Below are 21,401 nucleotides of genomic sequence, written 5' to 3'. Positions count from 1 at the left end.
TCCCTGTTCAGGGAACTGAATTCCACATGCTATGCAGTGCCTCCACACACACAAACACACACACAAATGTTTTGACAAAGGGCACTAAACACAATATTAATACTACGAACTTTAGAGACAGAAACTGATAAATTCATTGGTGTAAGACATCTTTATTTTCCAGTTTTGAGGCCTCGGGGAAACTAATTAAACATGATAAATCTCCATTTTCTTATCTGTTAAAGTGACATAATAACATATCTACTGATAAGGTGGTTTTGAGTTTTAAATAAGATTACCTAGATAAAGTACTTTGCAGAATGCCTGGGAAATGGCAAGAGTTCAATAAAGTCTAATTCTAAGTATTATTATTTTTATAAAGTTTATATCTTTTATAAATGTTTAATGCTTACAGTGTTATTTTAAAAAATAAACATGTCTAGGGAAATCATAAAAGGATAGGAACAATTTACAAAAGAAAAGATTCAAATGATTAAGTACTAAGCATTTATTCTAAGCACTTTACATGCATTGGTTATTTTAATACTTATAACAGCCTTATGAGATAGGTACTATCAGTATATTCATTTTTAAGAAATGAGGAAACTGAGGCACATAGGGGTTAAGGAACTTGATCACACATCTAGTATTACTATATTTCTATCTCAAGGAGTTTCAATGATTATCAAAACATAATTTGAAAATTCCTTTACATGATGCAAAGTACCAAAAAGCCACTTTTAACTATTTCTATAATAATAAAATGCTTTAAATGTTTTTTGGTATAAATTGGTTAAATTATTTCCTTTTTTCCTCTCTAGACTTTGGAATAATGTAAAAATTAAATTTGGTTGAGTGACTTGGGTCATTCTTTTTGGTCTACTTTCTCCTACCCAAAAAACTGAAAATATTTGGTGTTTGTGGAGGAGGAAACTGCGTGACTAGAGATAGGAGTGGGAGAAAGATTCTCAATAATTAATAAAAGTTTTTTTCAAATAATGACCTAAAATATTAAAAAAATATTTATGACAAAACTAATAAAATGGAAAACTGGCAACCTAAACCTCAGAAAGAAATGGGAGATTGTAGAAGGAAAATTAATCTACTTACATAAAAAGTGCCTCAAGTATAGGAAAGTGCTTTGTTATTTAGGTGCAGATGACAGCAAGAGGGTCTAAGGCAAGAGCTCAACAGCATCAACAAGAACTTCCTGGACTCATTAAATGCCTGTCATATTCTACATCAAACATTGGAGGTGGTGGGGATGGGGTGTCATATGGGAAAATTACCTTGATTCAGTGGAAGCCTGCAAGTATACAAGAGAAGCTCTCCCAGAGGTCACATAGCAGAAAGACTCGGAGACTAAACTCGAATCATCAAAGCTTATGTTTTGTTGAATCAATTTAAAACGAAGAGTGAGAAATGAGAGAAAGAGATTGGGGAGGTTTATACATTAAGGAAGGGGTAGAGAGTTGGAAGGACCACTTTATATGAATTCTGTGCTATACATTTTTTTCTATGTCTTATCTTTCTCTCTGCCTTATCAGTCATACCCGCTGTCAGGGTAATTACAAGGACCAGAGTTGAGAGTGAGCAAGGAACTCAGCCAATGAAAAGGGCCTGAAGTCAGTAAATTCTTGTTATAGGAGAGACACAGGGGCAAATATTTCTGGCCACAACTGTAACTTGCCCAATAGCTGGCTGAGCAGTTGTAGATTTTATCTGCAGAGGTCTTGTGAGCCAGAATGAGTGTCACCAGTGCGTGGGGAGCAATTTTAAATCCCATGAGAATTGAGTATCTCATAAATATTTGGTTTCTCTTTTGCCTCATAAATATTAGGTAGAGTATTAAGTTTTAGTGTCTCATGTGCCATATGAATATTTGGTATTTTGTTCTTTATATCTCTACCTGTATTTATCATTATGTCCTTCTTATTTTATCTGTGTCTAATGTATCTCACAGGTTACTAACTTACAATCTATGCTTAATCCTATCTCTCACAGCTACTTTTATACTTACTGTCTATATTTAATAGTTCTCATGAGTTTCATTGATTCCATTTGCTTTCCTTGTCTTCCATAGGAGAATTGAATATTCTTAAATAATACACTAAACATACCTAACAAACACACCTTACAGGAATGAATCAAAGGTTATATTTAGGGAAGACAGCATTTGTGGAGATTATTTCCTCCTCAGTTTGGTATGGCTCTGCAGGAGCTGGCAAAGGGTGAATAAGGTATTCCTCTTTCTTGTGGGTGATTCCTATATTCCCTCTCAGCTCAGATACTCTGAACTCTCTATACCGGTTTTCATGGATGACTTATAGATAGTCACTGAAGAGGACTCTACATAGCTTAGACTTTTGAACCATTCCTTTTATAAACTGTTTTATATTATTTCTTCTTTTACCATATCTTAACTATAACTAATGAATTATTTACTTCAAGTTGATAAGTCTTAACTAGAAAAACATGGCGGAAAATCAGAGTGTCAGGGGATAGAAAAAAGTATGTTCACATAGACTTCTCATGCAGATGATTGCTAAATTATTCAAGGTAGAATTAAGACTTGCACACAAAATTTGATAATGAGTAATGTGTAAAGCTGGGATTCATCCAAGATCCTGGTCAGTAACTAACTCAATGCAGTTGACTTCTGTTTGTAGTTCAAATCATGCATTTGATTTTGACCATTGAGCACTGTAATTTCCAGCTGAACTTTAATTAGTGGAGTTTTAATATAAAGGAGAAAAATCCCCACTATCATTTACAGTATCAGACTTTCTTCTTTGTTTTTCGTCTTGGATCATGGAAATCACCAAAGTTTTACTGTTGTGTCTTGAGATACTGATCTGAGGGGGTAGTGCTAATCCAGCATTTGGCAATATTTGTTTGCTCAGGCAGTTACTCTGTACTATGTTTGTCACACTAAGACAAATAAATTAAAAAAATAAATATTTAACAACTTGCAGTTCCTTATCCAGGTAATTTAATAATCATCTGGAGACTGTTATTAAGGCCAGAACTGCAAATGTCCAAAAGCTAAGTGGCAAAATACTTCCATGAAAACAGGTGCCAGTTTCATCACAGGGAATCGTGACAGAGCCAAAAACTGCACTATCAGAGCTCCCATATGGTTTTAATTCTAAAAGCTGGCTTTAAACAAGGTTCTTTTTATTTTTAATTTTTATTAAAAACAGTTTGCTATGTTTTAAGTGGATTTTCTATTCAAAGATTATGACAAAATATTCAAAATGATTTTTAAAGTTCAAGGATTATATCTCACAACTGTTTGATAATAAATCTGGCTTTGTAAACCTATGCAAAATAGATGCTAATAATGTGTTATGTGATAATATATTTTAGTATTTTTATACTAAATATATTAGGTGGGAGGAAGCTGTGTGTTTCTGGGGTGGTGAAACTACAGAGGAATAGATATTTCAACACAAGAAAGAATAAGTAAACATAAGTATACATAAATTGCATTATGTGTAATTTAAATTCAGAGATGTCAAACAGTTTTTATCTTTGTTTCCCCTACAAAATTTAACACAGTGTTTCATACGAGGTACTGCTGGACATTTTGAATAAATAAATGCAGTATTTTATCTTTATTTTATTCATATTTTTACAGAAGATTTTCAGAGAAACAGGAGGTTTTCTTTGTCTTTACAGTTCTACCAAAAAAAAAAAAAGCAAATGAGCACAATCTTTCAGAATTTCTCCAAGAACAGTGAGGGTGGGAGGAGGATTATCTATGAGCATAACATGACTGGAATCTCCCCAGAACTAGAACTAGAAATTCCCTGTATTATTGTACTAGGAGAAAAATGCCAATTGTGATACTCAGATATTATTCTACCCTACTCTCTTCTACTGACATTTATCTCCATTACTGACCCCCAGCAATTTTTCTTTCTTCTTGATATTGCTTCTTGCTAATAAAACATTTGGAGGAGTGCTCATGTTCAAATAATTAGCCCATGGAGAGAGAGCTTAGATAACTGGAGAAAGGCTCATGGAGAAGCTGGAATTGAACTGGACCTTGAAGGGAGACAGGGATCCAGATAGGTGAAGGAAAAAGAAGATTATGAGTCGGGGTGAGCATCAGTTGATCAGGATAGGGAGGTCCTACAGCTTAGGGTTTGTGATCGCAGCTTCTGCAAAATTTGGCTGAATATATATAGATTAAGGCTATATTGTGGAGGGTCTTTACAAACAGCTGGGTTAGTTAACATTCAAAAAATCAGTAAATGAAAATAACCATATTGATAAGCTGGAAGAAAAAAAAATCTGATCATGTCAATAGATGAGGTAAAGCCATTTGAAAAAGTCAACAACCATCATGAGGGAACTCTTAGCAAATGTGGAACAGAAGGGAATTTCCTCAAGTTGATAAAGAGCATAAATATAAATGTCTACAGCTCATAACTTACTTAATAGTGAAAGACAAATGCCTTTGCCCAAGAGTTGGAAACAGCAAAGTGCATATTCTCATTATTCAACATTGTTCTGAAGGTTTCAGCCAGTACAGTTGGGTAGATAAATAAATTAAAAGCCATACAAATTAGAAAGGAAGAAATACTATCTTTATTTATAGGTGACATGATTGCCTAAATGGAAAATCACAAAAAATCTAAAAAAATGCAAAAACTAAGAAGTAAGTTTAGAAAAGTCATAGGGTAAAAGGTGAATGTACAAAAATCAATTGCATTTTTCTAGACTGAGAATGGAAAATTAAAACCTAATTTTAAAAATATTTAAAATTGAATTAAAATATAAAATGCATAGGGATAAAAAGTCTACAAGCAATAAATGCTGGAGAGGGTGTGGAGAAAAGGGAACCCTCTTACACTGTTGGTGGGAATGCAAACTAGTACAGCCACTATGGAGAACAGTGTGGAGATTCCTTTAAAAACTGGAAATAGAACTGCCTTATGACCCAGCAATCCCACTTTTGGGGATACACACTGAGGAAACCAGAATTGAAAGAGACACGTGTACCCCAGTGTTCATTGCAGCACTGTTTATAATAGCCAGGACATGGAAGCAACCTAGATGTCCATCAGCAGATGAATGGATAAGAAAGCTGTGGTACATATACACAATGGAGTATTACTCAGCCATTAAAAAGAATGGATTTGAATCAGTTCTAATGAGGTAGATGAAACCAGAGCCTATTATACAGAGTGAAGTAAGCCAGAAAGAAAAACACCAATACAGTATACTAATGCATATATATGGAATTTAAAAAGATGGTAACGATAACTCTGTATGTGAGACAGCAAAAGAGACACAGATATATAGATCAGTCTTTTGGACTCTGTGGGAGAGGGAGAGGGTGGGATGATTTGGGAGAATGGCATTGAAACATGTATAATATCATATATGAAATGAATTGCCAGTCCAGGTTCAATGCATGATACAGGATGCTCAGGGCTGGTGCACTGGGATGACCCAGAGGGATGGTACAGGGAAGGAGGTGGGAGGGGGGTTCAGGATGGGGAATATGTGTATACCCGTGGCAGATTCATGTTGATGTATGGCAAAACCAGTAGAATATTGTAAAGTAATTAACCTCCAATTAAAGTAAATAAATTTATAACAAATTTTAAAAATGCATAGGGATAAATCTAATAATATATGTGTAGAAAAATCAAAGACCATCTAAATAAGTGGAGAGATGTATATTGTTCACGTACTAGAGGAATCAAGATTGTAAAGATTTCAGTTCACCCCACACTGATCTATATATTTAATAGAGTCCTGACTAAAACTTCATTGGGCTTTTTTACAGAAACTGAAAAATGTATGTTATAAAATTCACCTGGAAAACAAAGTACTAAAAATAGCCAAAGAACTTTTGATAAAGAAAAACAAAGTTGGAAAATCCATAGTGATTTCAAGATTTATACTCTAAAGCTAGAGTAATAAAATATTGGTAAAGGATATACAAATAGACCAACAAAATAGATTAGAGACTAGAAATAGACCCACATCTATGTATGGTTGACCCTAGAACAACATTTGGGTTTGAACTGCTCAGGTCCACTTATACATAGACTTTTTTCTGTAGTAAATACTGTATTGTTTTATGATCCATGTTTGGTTGAATATGCAGATACCGAATCACAGACAAGGAGGAATCATGCACAATGAAGGCTGACTATAAATTATACCCAAATTTGGACTGTGCAACTGATCAGTTCCCATAACCCCTGCATTGTTTGAGAGTCTACTGCAGTCAATTGATTATTATTTTTTTTACAAAGATACCAAATTTATTTAAGGGATAAAGAATAGTCTTTCTAAGAAATGTTGCTAGAATAATTAGATTGAAAAAAAATAAGCACTGTATTTTTCTAGAATTTAAAAATGGATTGTATATCTAAAAGTAAGACCTAAATTTATGAAAATTCCAGAAAGAAATATGAGAAAACTTTTTGACCTTTCATAGGGTGATTTCTTAGCTATGACATCAAAAACATGAACCACAAAATAAAAATGTAGACAAATTAGGCATGTAATTTATTTTCTTGAAAGAGTCTCTTAAGAAAATGAAAGAAAGCAAGCCAAAATGCTGGGAGAAAACATTTGATAAACACCTATCTTAAAAAGGATTTACACCCAAAGGATATATATAAAGAAATCTTTTAACTCATTAACAAGAAGATAGCCCATTAAAAACAATAGACTGAAGGCACAAGCATGCATTTTACCAAAGAAAAGATATAGGAATGGTGTGTTAATTATCTATTATCACATAATAATTTACTAAATAACTTGATTTCTTAAAATAATAATAAAAATTTGTCTCACAGCTTTTGTAGATCAAGGAGTTAGTTTAACTGGTGTTTCACTGGGGCAGTTTAACTGGTGGTGGTCTTTCTTTTTTTTTTTTTTACTGGGGCTGCAGTTATCTGAATCCTTAACTGGGGTTTGAGGATCTGCCTTCAGAATGGCTCACATGGCTGGCAAATTGGTGCTGGGTAATTTAGTGTCTACAGGCCTGAGTTCTTTATCAGGTGGGACTCTCCATAGGGTTTTCTCTTTAAGCTTTCTTTTTTCTAATTTAGCCTCTATGTCCATTGTGTGGGAACTTAGTTTCACCACCAGGGATTGAACCTTTGGCATCTGCAGTGGAAGTAAAGTCCCTCTGTAGGGTTTTCTGAATGTCCTGATTATATGGCAGCTGGCTTACCTCAAAGTCTGTTAGCTAAGAGCAATCAAGGAGGAGGCAACAGTGGCATTTATGACTTAGCCTCAGAAGTCACCTTGAATCATTTTCATGATATCCTATTTGCTACAAAGCCCTATTGAATTTAGGAGAAAAGTACATAGAGATGTGAATACCAGTATCTCAGGATCATGTGGTGGGGAGGGGGGGGGCGACTTGGGTGTTGACCACTGCAGATAGCAAAGAAGCACTTGGAAAGAAGTTTTGCACCTTTAAACATTAGGGAAGTACAAATTAAAACCACCAAGATAGAGCAGTACACAACTACTAGAAGGGTTTTGAAAAACCTGACACTTTCCAACATTGTATAATTTTGCCTCCTTTGTCATAGATTATTTAACCATAGGTGCATGGGCTTATTTCTGGGTTTTCTAGTTTTCTATCCTGTTCCTTTGGTCTATATTTCTATTTTTGTGCCAGTACCATAGTTTTGATGACTGCAGCTTTGTAGTATAGTTGGAAGTCAGGGAGCCTGCTTCCTCTAGCTCCATTTTTCTTGCTAAAGAATTCTTTGACTATTTGGGGTCTTTTGTGTCTCGATACAAACTTTGAGATTTTTTGTTATTCTAGTTCTGTGAAAAATGCCATTTGCAATTTGATAGGGATTGCACTGAATCTGTAGATTGCCTTGTGTAGTATAGTCATTTTGCTAATATTGATTCTTCCAGTTCACAAACATGGTATATCTTTCCATCTGTTTATGTCTTCTATATCTTTCATCAGCATCTTACAGTTTTCAAAGGACAGCTCTTTTGTCTCTTAGGTAGGCTTATTCCTTGGTATTTTATTTTCTCAATGTGTTATTAAATGGAATTGCTTCTTGAATTTCTTCTGATCTTTTGTTGTTTGTGTATAGAAATGCAATAGATTTCTGTGTATTAATTTTATAACCTGCAACTTTACCAAATTCATTGATGAGTTCTAGTAGTTTTCTGGTAGCATTGTTAGGATCTTCTATGTATAGTATCATGTCATATGCAAACAGTGACAGTTTAACTTCTTTTTTTTCCAATTTGAATTTCCTTGACTAATTTTTCTTCTCTGATTGCTGTAGCTAGAACTTCAAAAACTATGTTGATAAAAGTGGTGAGAGTGGAATTCCTTGTCTTGTTCCTAATCTTAGAGGGAATACTTTCAGCTTTTCACTATTGAGTATGATGCTAGCTGTATGTTTGTCTTTGATGGCCTTTATTATGTTGAGGTGTGTACCCTCTATGCCCATTTTGTGGAGAGTTTTTATTATCAGTAGGTGCTGAATTTTGTCAAAAGCTTTTTTAATGCATCTGTTGAGATGATCATGTGGTTTTTATCCTTCAGTTTGTTGATATGGTATATCACATAGATTGAATTGGGGATGTTGAAAAATCCTTGCATCCCTGGGATGAATCCCACTTGATCACGGTATATTTTAATGTATTGTTGGATGCAGATTGCTAGTGTTTTGTTGAGGATTTTTGCTTCTATATTCATCAGTCGTACTGGCCTGTAGTTTTCTTTTTATGTGATATCTTTGGTTTTGGTAACAGGGTGATAGTGACGTCATTAACATGAGTTTGGAAGTTTTCCTTCATCTGCATCTTTTTGGAATAGTTTCAGAAGGACAGATGTTAACTCTTCTTTAAATGTTTGATGAAATTTGCCTGTGAAGCCATCAGACCCTGGACTTTTATTTGTTGGGAGATTTTTAATCATAGTTTCAATTTCAGTACTTGTGATTGGTCTGTTCATATTTTCTATTTCTTTCCTATTCAGTCTAAGGAGACTATAAGAATTTTGCCTCTTTCTTCCAGGTTGTCCATTTTATTGGCATACAGTTGTTCATAGTAGTCTCCTATGATCCTTGGTATTTGTATGGAATCAGTTGTAACTTCTCTTTTTTCGTTTCTAATTTTATTGATTAGACTCCTCTCCCTTTTTTCCTTGATGAGTCTGGCTAAAGGTTTATCAATTTTATTTATTTTTCCCAAGAACCAGCTTTTAGTTTCATTGATCTTTTTTTAAATTAATGAATTTTTTATTGAAGGATAATTGCTTCACAGAATTTTGTTGTTTTCTGTCAATAGTTTCATTGATCTTTGTGATTGATTTCTTTGTCTTTATTTTATTTATTTCTGTTCTAATATTTATGATTTTCTTCCTTCTAGTAACTTTAGGTTTTAGTTGTTCTTCTTTCGCTAGTTGTTTTAAGTGTAAAGTTAAGTTATTTATTTGAGATTTTTCTTGTTTCTTGAGGTAAGATTATATTGCTATAAACTTCCCTCTTAGAACTGCTTTTTATGCATCCTTGGATCATTGTACTTTTGTTTTCATTTGTGTCTAGCTATTTTTTAATTTCCTCTTTGATTTCTTCAGTGATCCAGTAGCTGTTTAGTAGCATATTGTTTAGCTGCCACATGTTTGTGTTTCTTAGAGTTTTTTTTTCTTATTTATTTTTAATCTCATAGCATTTATTTCTAATCTCAGAGCCTTGTAATCAGAAAAGATGCTTGATATGATTTCAGTTTTCTTAAATTTACCATGGCTTGCCTTGTGGCCCAGAATGTGGTCAGTCCTAGAGAATGTTCTGTGTGCACTTGAGAAGGATAGGTATACAGTCTGCTGCTTTTGGATGTAATGCTCTATAAAATATCAGTTAAGTCCCAGTCATCTAAAGTGTCATTTAAGGCCTGTGTTACATGTAAAAAAATGAAATTAGACCATTCCTTAACTCCATGTGCAAAAATAAGGTCAAAGTGGATTAAAGGCTTAAATGTGACACCAATAATTAAAAACTCCTAGAGGAAAACACAGACAGAACACTCTCTGACATAAACCACAGCAACATCTTTTTTTGACCCATCTTCCAGAATAATGGAAATAAAAACAAACAAATGGGTCCTATTTAAACTCAAAAGCTTTTGCATAGCAAAGGAAACAATAAACAAAATGAAAAGACAACCCAAAGATTGAGAGAAAATATTTGCAAATAATGTGATTGATAAAGGATTAGTCTCCAAAATTTACAAATAGCTTATGATGCTTAATAGCATCAAAACAAAGAACCCACTCACCAAATGGGCAGAAGACCTGAATAGACATTGCTCCAAAGAGGACATACAGATGGCAAATAGGCACATGAAAAGATGTTCAACATCACTAGTTATTAGAGAAATGCAAATCAAAGCTATGGTGAGATATCACCTTACACTGATCAGGTCATTAAAAAGTCCATGGACAACAAATGCTGGAGAGGGTGTGGGGAAAAGGGAACCCTCCTACACTGTTGGTGGGAATGTAAATTGGTACAACCACTGTCTAGGACAGTATGGAGGTTCCTTAGAAAACTAAAACTAGAGCTATGTATGACCCTGCAATCCCACTCCTGGCATGTATCCAGGGAAAAAACATGATCCAAAAGGATACGTGTGCCCCAGTGTTCATTACAGCACTGTGTGCAATAGCTAAGACATGGAAGCAACCTAGATGTCCACTGACAGAAAAATGGATAAAGAAAGTGTGGTACATGTATACAATGGAATATTACTCAGCCACTTAAAAGAATGAAATAATGCTGTTTGCAGCAACGTGGGTGATCTAGAGTGTCATACCAAGTGAAGTAAGTCAGACAGAGAAGGAGCAATATTGTATGACATTCCTTATATATGGAATCTTAAATGATACAAATGAGCTCACAAAACAGAAAGAGACAGATTTGGAAGTCAAGTTTTTTTTGGGGGAAAGGATAGTTAGGGACTTTGGGAAGGTCATGTATGCACTGCAGTATTTAAAATGGATAACCAACAAGGACCTATTATATAGCACATGGAACTCTGCTCAATGTTATATGCTGGCCTGGATGGAAGGAGGGTTTAGAGGAGAATGGATACGTGGATACATGTACATGCAATGCTGAGTCCCTTTGCTGTTCAGCTGAAACTACCTCAGCATTATTAATAGGCTATACTCCAGTACAAAATGGAAAGTTTTAAGTTTTGGAAAAAAAAAAAAAGAGACACCTGACACTACAAACTCCTAAAATCGTTGCGGAGCAACTGAAATACTCATCTATTGCAGCTGGGAATGTAAAGTGGTATAGTTAGTTAATTAAGTCGCTCAGTCGTGTCCGACTCTCTGAGACCCCATGGACTGTAGCCTACAAGTCTCCTCCATCCATGGGATTTTCCACGCAAGAGTACTGGATTGGGTTGCCATTTCCTTCTCCAGAGGATCTTCCTGATCCAGGGATCAGACCCGGGTCTCCCTCATTGTAAGTGGACGCTTTACTGTCTGAGCCACCAGGGAAGTTATAAAGTGGTATAACCACTTTACAAACCAAATTGGTTGTTTCTGAAAACAACTGTACCACTTTGCAAACCAAATTGGTTGTTTCTGAAAGCAACTGTACACCAACCATTTGACCTAACAGTTCTACTCCTAAGTGTGTGTGTGTGTGTGTATGTGTGTGTGTAAGGGCTGGTAGGTAAGTGATGGAGATTTTTCCTGCTGTGATTTTTCTTCACCGTTTGTCTTTCTTTTATTCTTGAACCACCTACACCCATCATAAAGACTCACTGATATCTTTACCCACCATCATTTTAAAGAATGCATTTACTTTCTCCTCATATCTTGGAAGTGTGTGGGTTTTTTCCTTCTATTGGCTTTTGTTTTCAAATGACTTACTGACTAATTAGGCCATTTTCTACTTATTACCAGAATAGAGAGTTAAGATATATGCTTATTATTACTAACTGACTAAAGAGCTAGGAAGAAGCTTAAATTGCATATATTTCTTTGATTAATAAAGGAAATTTAAAAGCTGACATAAATAGCTACCATTCTGGTTAAACAATTTTGACTTAAAGAGCCGTACATATTTTTCTTTATCCAAATAGAGTCAGGATCATTAAAGGACAAAATAATGAAATCTTGAAGCTTAATAATTGGCCTGTTCACAAATTCTCCACGGACAAAAGAGAACTGTGGTCTCTAAATGTTGAATAATATTCTGTATTTGTAATTTTGAAAACAATAAAAACCTTAGTCAAACCAAAGGAAGTGAGAAAATTGCCAAGTGAAAAGTAACCAATATTTGCAAAATCAATTTTAGATTAAGGCGAATATTTTTTATGCACAGTAACCTCATACATATTAAATGTCCTAAAAATGAACTCAAATAGTTATAAAATATAATAAACATTATTGCAAATGTTTTCAATACATGTTTTTTTGTTGTTTTCAGATTCTCTGGTCAGGGGAGAGGGGGTTTAAGTTATATATAAAATCATTTTTGAGCAGAGTCTGATAGTATTGTTTTGATATTTGAAAGGAAAGAAAATGGCACTGTTTCAAATTATATATATGAATGTATGCATGGATGCATATATATATGTATACACACACGCCCCTCTAGAGTGAGAATCACACTTTGTTTGAATTAAGACCGACATACCTAGTACTAGTCATTGATCCCCTCTGATTTTCCTGGCAGGAGATAAGACTCAGGCCATAGCCTTATGTGTTATGAGCACTAACCTATGATGAAGCCTGTTTCTGGCATAAGCCAGGCATTAGACTTCTGTGTCTCCCAGGTATAGGGACTACATTTAAAAGGTCCTGAGGGTTCTCTTGAAATCCCACTAGGTTGTTAGTTGGAGGGAGTATGCTATCCTAGCCCCCAAAGAGAGCTGAAGTGGAGATTCAAATACGGGTCTCTCAGAAATTATTTTTACCAATAACCATTTCTTCCTGTCTCTGCCTTCTTTTATATCCTAATTGGCCTGAGGGGTCTGGAGTCCCAGAATATGTTCTCAGTACCACTTTTTTTTTATACTTGGGTCTATCTGACTCCTATATACATGTACATGTGTTTTCTTTCCTTTTTTTCTATTCATTGGTACTGTACAGGTTGTTTTCCCTTGCCCAAGTCAACACTAAAGCAGAAATACTACTGAACTAACTGAAAAATTTAGAGGACTAGAGATAAATTTGAACACATGACTATAAAGCTACTTTGTTTTTTTTAAGATGAGATGAAACTAGATCTGGGGTAAGGGAGAAAGAGTGACATAGATGTTTTTCCAGAGTATGCTATGATTCCTCAAAGGAAGAGGGAGCAGAAGGGTTTTCTACTCCAGTGACCAGGGAGTGGAATGGAAAGGATGCTATGCCTAGTTGTCTTTGATAGACAGCCAACAGACCTGGATACTTGCAAGTGTCTCTGGAGAAAGAGGGAGAAGAGAAATTGTATACTTCGGTGGACATGAGAATGTGAGGAGAAGATTTAGTCCTCTGACCAAGATGCAACTCCACAGACCATGTTAGGAATCTCCCAATTAATTAGGGCTGTGGTAGAGATTCTCTGCTATCTCGTATACCCACACATATATCTACATGCATTTAACTTTTGAAGAGAATAGAGAATGTTTGCTGTGCTTAGTCGCTCAGTTGTGTCCAGCTCTTTGTGACCCCCGTGGAATATAGCCTGCCAGGCTCCTCTGTCCACAGGGATTCTCCAGGCAAGAAAACTGGAGTGGGTTGCCATGCCCTCCTTCAGGAGATCTTCCCAATCCAGGGATCGAACCCAGGTCTCCTGCATTGCAGGTGGATTCTTTACCATCTGATCTACGAGGGAAGCCCAAGAATACTGGAGTGGATAGCCTGTCCCTTCTCCAGGAGAACTTCCCAACCCAGGAATCAAACTGGGGTCTCCTGCATTGTAGGCAGGTTCTTTACCAGGCGAGGTACCAGGGAAGCCCAGCGAGTGTTTAAGTGACAGAAAAAAAAGAGAACTATAAATGGATAACAGGAACAGGTAATAACAATTTCTAATGTGGGCTTCCTCTACATATACTGAATATGTTAGACTGGTTTGAAAGAGTTATTGAGGTCAATTTTGTTTTTTAAACAATATGCCAGACAATATTACTTTGATTTTAACTATTAATGTAACCAATGCCAGACAGATTTTAAGCACTGTCTTTTCAAAGGGGCATTTCTGAAGGGCTCAAAGAAAACAGAACATTACTGACTCACTCAGCACTTAATAAGTAAGTACTTGGACTGAGTTTTCAGTGTCAGGTACTGACCGCTGTACAAGAGAAAGTATAATTTATAACTTTTGGTTTCCTGATGCTTACTTACACTGTTTATGAAAATTGATTCTTAAACTTTGGCAGGTATCAGGATTACTTACAGAATTTGTTAAAACTGCTGGGCCATTTCAGATTCAGAAGATTTGGTGTAGAAACTAAAAATCTGCATTTCTAACAAGTTTTCATGTGACACTGATGCTATTGGTTAAGGAACTACTCTTGAAAATCATGGGCTGATAAAGATTATCCTTAATTTAACAGAATGTTAAAAATATGATGTTAATGGCAAATTAAGATTTTCTGTAGTGGATAATTATTATTCATGACTTTAATGATGGTAAGAATGTATTTTGTAGTCGTAACAATGGAAAATTAGCATTAAGTATGACAAAGCCCAATAAAGAAAGTGTTTTCCTCTCATTATTATAGACAGACTTTTTTCCTTTTCTTTAGCAAACGTTAAGCAATTCATTGGAAGAAGTCTAAACAGCAATGTGCCCTAAACAATGCACCAGTCCAAATAAGTGCTAAAGGATTGCAAAGTTGAAAGTCAAGGTGCCATTTGTTTTTCTTGTGAAGCCTGACACTGCTTCTGATTATGATTAAAATATTCATATATAAATAACAAGATTAGAAGGAAAAATGCCTATATTGCATTTGGGCTTATTTTGATAATACTGAAAGCGTTACCATTGACATGGTTTAAAATTTCGCAGCTTTAGTTTCGTCTGGCCAAATATTTTGATAAAGTTAGAATTTAGTCTAAAAGTCATGGAGTGGCAAAAACAATGTGGTTTGTGAGACCAGATTTGGGGTTTTTATCCAATTTTGGTGGACACCTGTAGTGACTTTTAGACTATACATCAGAATTCTCTTCAACTTAATTCTTTCCTTGTCAGCTGTATCTAGTCAGTCTCCATGTTCTCGCTAATCTTCCTTATAACAGTAGCTCTTGTTCCCTTTTGTCTACTTTTGTCTAAACCATTATTTCCTCATGAAAATTCTCCAAGCTCATTTCATTGATTCCTCTTTGTCATAATTTGAAATACTCCCCTATTGTACCTTCAATTCAGTTCAGTTCAGTCACTCAGTCATGTCTGACTCTTTGCGACCCCATGAATCGCAGCACACCAGGCCTCCCTGTCCATCACCAACTCCCGGAGTTCACTCAGACTCACGTCCATTGAGTCAGTGATGCCATCCAGCCATCTCATCCTCGGTCATCCCCTTCTCCTCCTGCCCCCAGTCCCTCCCAGCATCAAAGTCTTTTCCAATGAGTCAACTCTTCACATGAGGTGTCCAAAGTACTGGAGTTTCAGCTTTAGCATCATTCCTTCCAAAGAAATCCCAGGGCTGATCTCCTTCAGAATGGACTGGTTGGATCTCCTTGCAGTCCAAGGGACTCTCAAGAGTCTTCTCCAACACCACAATTCAAACGCATCAATTTTTCAGCGCTCAGCCTTCTTCACAGTCCAACTCTCACATCCATACATGACTACTGGAAAAACCATAGCCTTGACTAGATGGACCTTAATGCAAACCTTCCCAATATAAACGTTTCTCTTTTTGTTGGCTCCTTCTCATCTGCCAGTATAAATGTGGAGATCTCTCACATTCAAAAATAGTTTACTTAACCAATCTCCTCCTATTGAATACTAAAGTTATTAACCATTGTTTCATGTTTGGTATCATTTCTTGGTCATTCATTTTCTCATTGAACATAAGAGCTATGATTGTGGCACATTCTTGGATGGGATAATATCCACCTATTAAAACTATAGTTTAAATCTTGACATGGAAAAATGTTTGAAATGTTTTTGAAGAAAAAGTATCTTTATACTGTACTATTTATGACATAGTTCTTTCTTAATTACAAACGCACACACATAATATATGTCAATGGTCAACTCTGGGTGGTTGAATTGGAAAAATATTTTAATTTTAATGTCTAGGTATTTTTGGATATTTTACAAAAAATATGTATTATCTGCATAATAAGTTATAAAGGTCATAGAAAAATAAAATGAAAATATGCCTATGTGTAAGAGTGATTGCTGTTAGGAAGTTGGATTTTTAATTTTTTCTCCTTTTATATACTGCAGTTTTAGTACTAAATAGTTTTTAAATTGATTATTAAATAGCATTTAAAAATTGAATAGCATTAAAAAATCAATATTTAATATTATTATATAGTATTTATATTTAGTATTAGAAGGGATAAATTAATGTCTAATTAAAGATTATATTTAATTTATGTTAGTATATGCCAAACCATGTGTAATTCCAATAATACTACTTCTCTGTGCAAAAACTTTAGAGCTTGCTTTTTCCTTGTAACCGAATTTCGAATTGCTTAACCAGGGAAGCAAGCTTTCCATAGACTGTTACCTGCAGATCATTGTTTTTCATTATCCAATGCTGCATCTCAACAAGCTTTCAATGTCCTTGGATAGAATCCCCAATCTTTTCTATGTTATCATTTCTTTACTGCTCCCTGACCTTACTTTTCTGCATGTCTACACTCACCTTTTCTGCAAGGCCTAGGCCAAATGCTATCTCCATGGACCTATGTCAGTCTAATTACAACATCTGAGTGTGCTTAACATTTTGTTTTTCATTTTTAGATTCCATTCAATTCTTTCTGTGCAGTTTTTCTGCACATATATTAGCTCTTCAACTTTATTTATTGTACATGTTTTTTTGGTTCATAAGGACATAGTTAAACTAGTAAAACTAGTTAATTTAGTAAAATCTGTCCTCACAAAGCATATCATCAGTAATTTATGGAGTGAAAAACAAATCTGTTTGTGAATCTGGCCTCGGCTGCCTATAGGCTGTGCACATTTAGGCATGATGCTTAACCTCTTGTGCCTTCATTTCCCTTGAAAAATTGACAGAAATGATATTTAGTATTGCTGAAGAATTAGTGAGATAGTTTTATAAATAGCACATTATTAGAGTACAAATTATCTGCTATAACACCAAATGCTATGGTTTAGCTGAAAAAGATTGTTTTCCCTACCAGGGTTCAGTTGAGGACAGCAATTGTTGGCTCAAGAGGAAGCTCTGAATATTTCAGTACAGGGTTTCCTTTGCCAAGATAGCTCCAGTTGTCCAGATAACAAACATGAAGTGAGATGAGATGAAGTGAGATCCTAGGTTCCTCTCCCATCTGTCACAATGGCCAACATTTAGTCCTGTAACCACATTTAGCTGCAAAGGAGTCTGGATGGTTAAGTCTCAGCTGTGTGCTCTATTCAAACTCAGGGGGTGGGTCCTTTTGCTAAGGGGGGAAGACAAGAATGAGGCCAAATAGCACTCCTAACAAAACCAGTATTCTGAGCCTAAAAGACTGTAGCCCAAACCCAAATGAGATGAATACTGAAAAACAAAGGCCTTGTTAAACCTGATGGCTTCCGTTTGATCTCTCCAGTGAAACCTGTCTATCTGTGCTACACATGCTTCCCTAGTAGCTCAGCTGGTAAAGGACCTGCCTGCAATGCAGGAGACCCTGTTTTGATTCTCGGGTTGGAAAGATCCGCTGGAGAAGGGATAGGCTACCCATGCCAGTATTCTTGGGCTTCCCTGATGGCTCAGCTGGTAAAGAATCTGCCTGCAATGCAGGAGACCTGGGTTTGATCCCTGAGTTGAGAAGATCCCCTGGAGAAGGGAAAGGCTAGGCACTTCAGTATTCTGGCTTGGAGAATTCCATGGACTGTATAGTCCATGGGGTCACAAAGAGCTAGACACGGCTGAGTGACTTTCACTTTCATGCTACACTTACCCTTTTCTTTAAACTCTTACAACTTTTTAAAGATAGGGAATTTGTGTACATAACTTATTTAGCTGTCAATTTATTCCCTCATCTGCTTTACTTTCTTTTATTATTTTTCATTTAAAAGATTATTGGAATATAGTTGCTTTACAATGTTGTATTAGTTTTCAGTGTACAGCCAAGTGAATCAACCATACATATACCTATGTCATTTGGTTGCATCCGGCTTTTTGTGACCCCCTGGAGTGCAGCATGCCACACTTCCCTGTCCTTCAGTATCTCCCAGAGCTTGCTCAAATTCATGTCCGTTGAGTCAATGGTACTGTCCAACCATCTCATCTTCTGTCACCCACTTCTCCCCCTGCCCTCAATCTTTCCCAGCATCAGGGTCTTTTCCAGTAAGTTAGCTCTTCATATCAGGTGGCCAAAGTATTGGAGCTTCAGCATCAGTCTTTCCAATGAATAGTCAGGGTTTTCATTTCCTTTTAGGACTGACTGATTTGATCTCCTTGTAGTCCAACAGACTGTCAAGAGTCTTCTCCAGGAGCACAGTTCAAATGCATCCCCTCTTTTTGGATTTCTTTCTGATTTAGGGCTTCCCTGGTACTCGGACTTTAAAAAATCTGCCTACAATGTGGGAGATCTTGGTTCGATCCCTGGGTCAGTAAGAACCCCTGGAGAAGGGAATGGTACCCACTGTAGTATTCTTGTCTGGAGATTTCCATGGATAGAGGAGCCTGGTGAGCTACAGTCCATAGGGTTGCAAAGAGCTGGACACGACTGAGTGACTAACACTTTTGCTTTCACTAGGTCACCACAGAGCATTGAGTAGAGTTTCCTGGGTTGTACAGTATCATCTCATTGGCTGTCTATTTTATATGTGTGCTTAGTCGCTCAGTTGTGTCCAGCTGTTGGTGACCCTATGGACCGTAGCCTGCCAGGCTCCTCTGTCCATGGGGATTCTCCAGGCAAGTATACTGGAGTGGGTTGTCATGTCCTTCTCCAGAGGATATTCCCAACCCAGGGATCAAACCCAGTTCTCCCTCATTGTAGGTGGATTCTTTACCATCTGAGACCATCTGAGCCACCAGGAAAGCCCATCTATTTTATACGTAGTATCAATAATGTATACATGTCAGTCTCAGTCTCCCAATTCATCCCATTCCTGTTCCCCCAGTTGGTATCCATAGGTTTCTTCTCTACCTCTGTGACTGTATTTCTGCTTTGTAAGTAAGATCATCTGTAACATTTTTTTTTTTCAGATTCTACATATATGTGTTAGTATCTGGTTTTTTTTTTTCTCTTTCTGACTTACTTCACTGTATATGACAGTCTCCAAGTCCATCTACGTGTCTATAAATGAGTCATTTCTTTCCTTTATATGGCTGAGTAATATACCATTCTGGGGCTTCCTAGGTGGTATAGTGGTAAAGAATCCACTTGCCAGTGCGGGAGATGCAAGAGATGTGGATTTGATCTCTGGGTTAGAAAGATCTCCTGGAGAAGGAAATGGCAACCTGTTTCAGTATTCTTGCCTGGGAAATCTCATAGACAGAGGAGACTATCCATGGGGTTCCAAAGAGTTGGACATGACCGAGCAACCAAGCATACATACACCCCCACACAGTCAAATGTTCCATTGTATATGTACCGCATCGTTTTTATTCATTCCTCTGCTGATGGACACTTAGGTTGTTTCCACGTCCTGGCTATTATAAATATAGCCTTCTCCACCAGATTAAACAAAGAAAAGTCACAATACAAGGGTATCCCATAAATTCACTTGTTTAAATGTGGCTCTGGAGCATGTGCAGTTAAAGATTATGAACATGTTATGTTTGTATCAAGGTGATGGTAGAAGCCTTTGGTTGCTAAAAAAAAAAAAAAAAGCCCAATTTGTCTTTTAGCTAATTTTTCAGTTCTTTGTAATTAGGATATTTCTTCTGCTTTCACCATTGGGCAGCTATGGAAGGAAAACAGATCAGTGAGAATGACCTTACATCTTTATCATTGACTCTACAGTTTTCCAGTAATAGGAGCTTTTTGGAATTATATAATGTCCTCTACTGATGACAATATATGAATGTTACTACATTTCCTTGTGTGACAATGTGCTATTTCCTGGCAGTGCTGAGGGTCATGTAGCACACAATGATAAATAAAGAAACATCCTGTGCATTCTTAGATCTTCACATTTTTATTTTGAAACATAGAATTTCATATTGGTTAACACCTACTTTTAAACAAAATGATGCATTAATTAAATGCCTTGTCATAACTATTATAAGCTCTGTTAGAAAAATAAACATCTCACAACAAACTACAGTATCAGCTTTTTAATAAATATATAAACCAAAGTTAGTAGTCAATCAGAATTATATGAACCGGCTCATAGTATCTAAGTGAAATTATTGTATTCCCAATTTTCTATGTCATTTAAGGCAATTTAGATTTCTGTATAATTCAAAGTCAGAAATAGTAAGAAATTTGTTTAATGAGAATTTGTTTCTTTCTTAGAACTATTTTGATTTCAAATACTTTAAAAATACACTCTATATTAAAATGTTTTCTACAGAGGCAGGAGTTGTTAAATGAAACACAGGTTATATTACTGATAATTTAAAAACATTACTAATTTTTTACAGATTTAAAAAACTTTAATGAAGTAACTGGTAAATGTAAAATAGTTTTAAACTTATGTTAAATATATACAAAAAGAATTTCTATATTAATATGTGCAAATTTATATTTTATTATAATTTAGAATTAAAATTATTTTATATTCAGTATTTTAAAGAAAATCTATGTGCCATATTTGTCATTGTATGGAATTGTTATAAAAATCACATTTATCTGTGGTACAGTGTAAAGTTAGTAAAGATTTTTTACACAAATCATACAGTTCCATCCTTGATGATGGCATTTTTTTTTTTTTAATTGTTGGATAGATGATTTTAACTGAAATAGGTTATGGAGCTTAGAAGCCTGATTAGTAGAGTTAGTTTATGAAGGTAAGTTTCTGTGGAAAGAAATCCAGGCAGATAAAGGAGTAGTGTTGGTGCTCTCAGGTATTTCATTGACAGCTGCCCAGATAGCTGAATAGTTGTTTCATGTAAGTCAAATAATTTAAATATGCAGTTTTATGAGTCATTACATGGGCTTAAGGTGAATTTATGAAAGCCAAAGGGAAAAATCAAACAAAAGGACAGAAAGGATATAGAAAAATAAAAATGGAGGAGGACTTTAAGGGAAAATTCCCTTACAGCGCTGCTTGGTTGTATGATACTTTTCTCCTGTCATTGACATAAGACACATAAAATGCTTCAAAATCTTA

This window comes from Budorcas taxicolor, chromosome 4, assembly GCF_023091745.1.
Source record: "Budorcas taxicolor isolate Tak-1 chromosome 4, Takin1.1, whole genome shotgun sequence".
NCBI lineage: Eukaryota > Metazoa > Chordata > Mammalia > Artiodactyla > Bovidae > Budorcas > Budorcas taxicolor.
The sequence above is the reverse complement of the archived record's forward strand: the minus strand, read 5'-3'. Positions refer to the sequence as shown.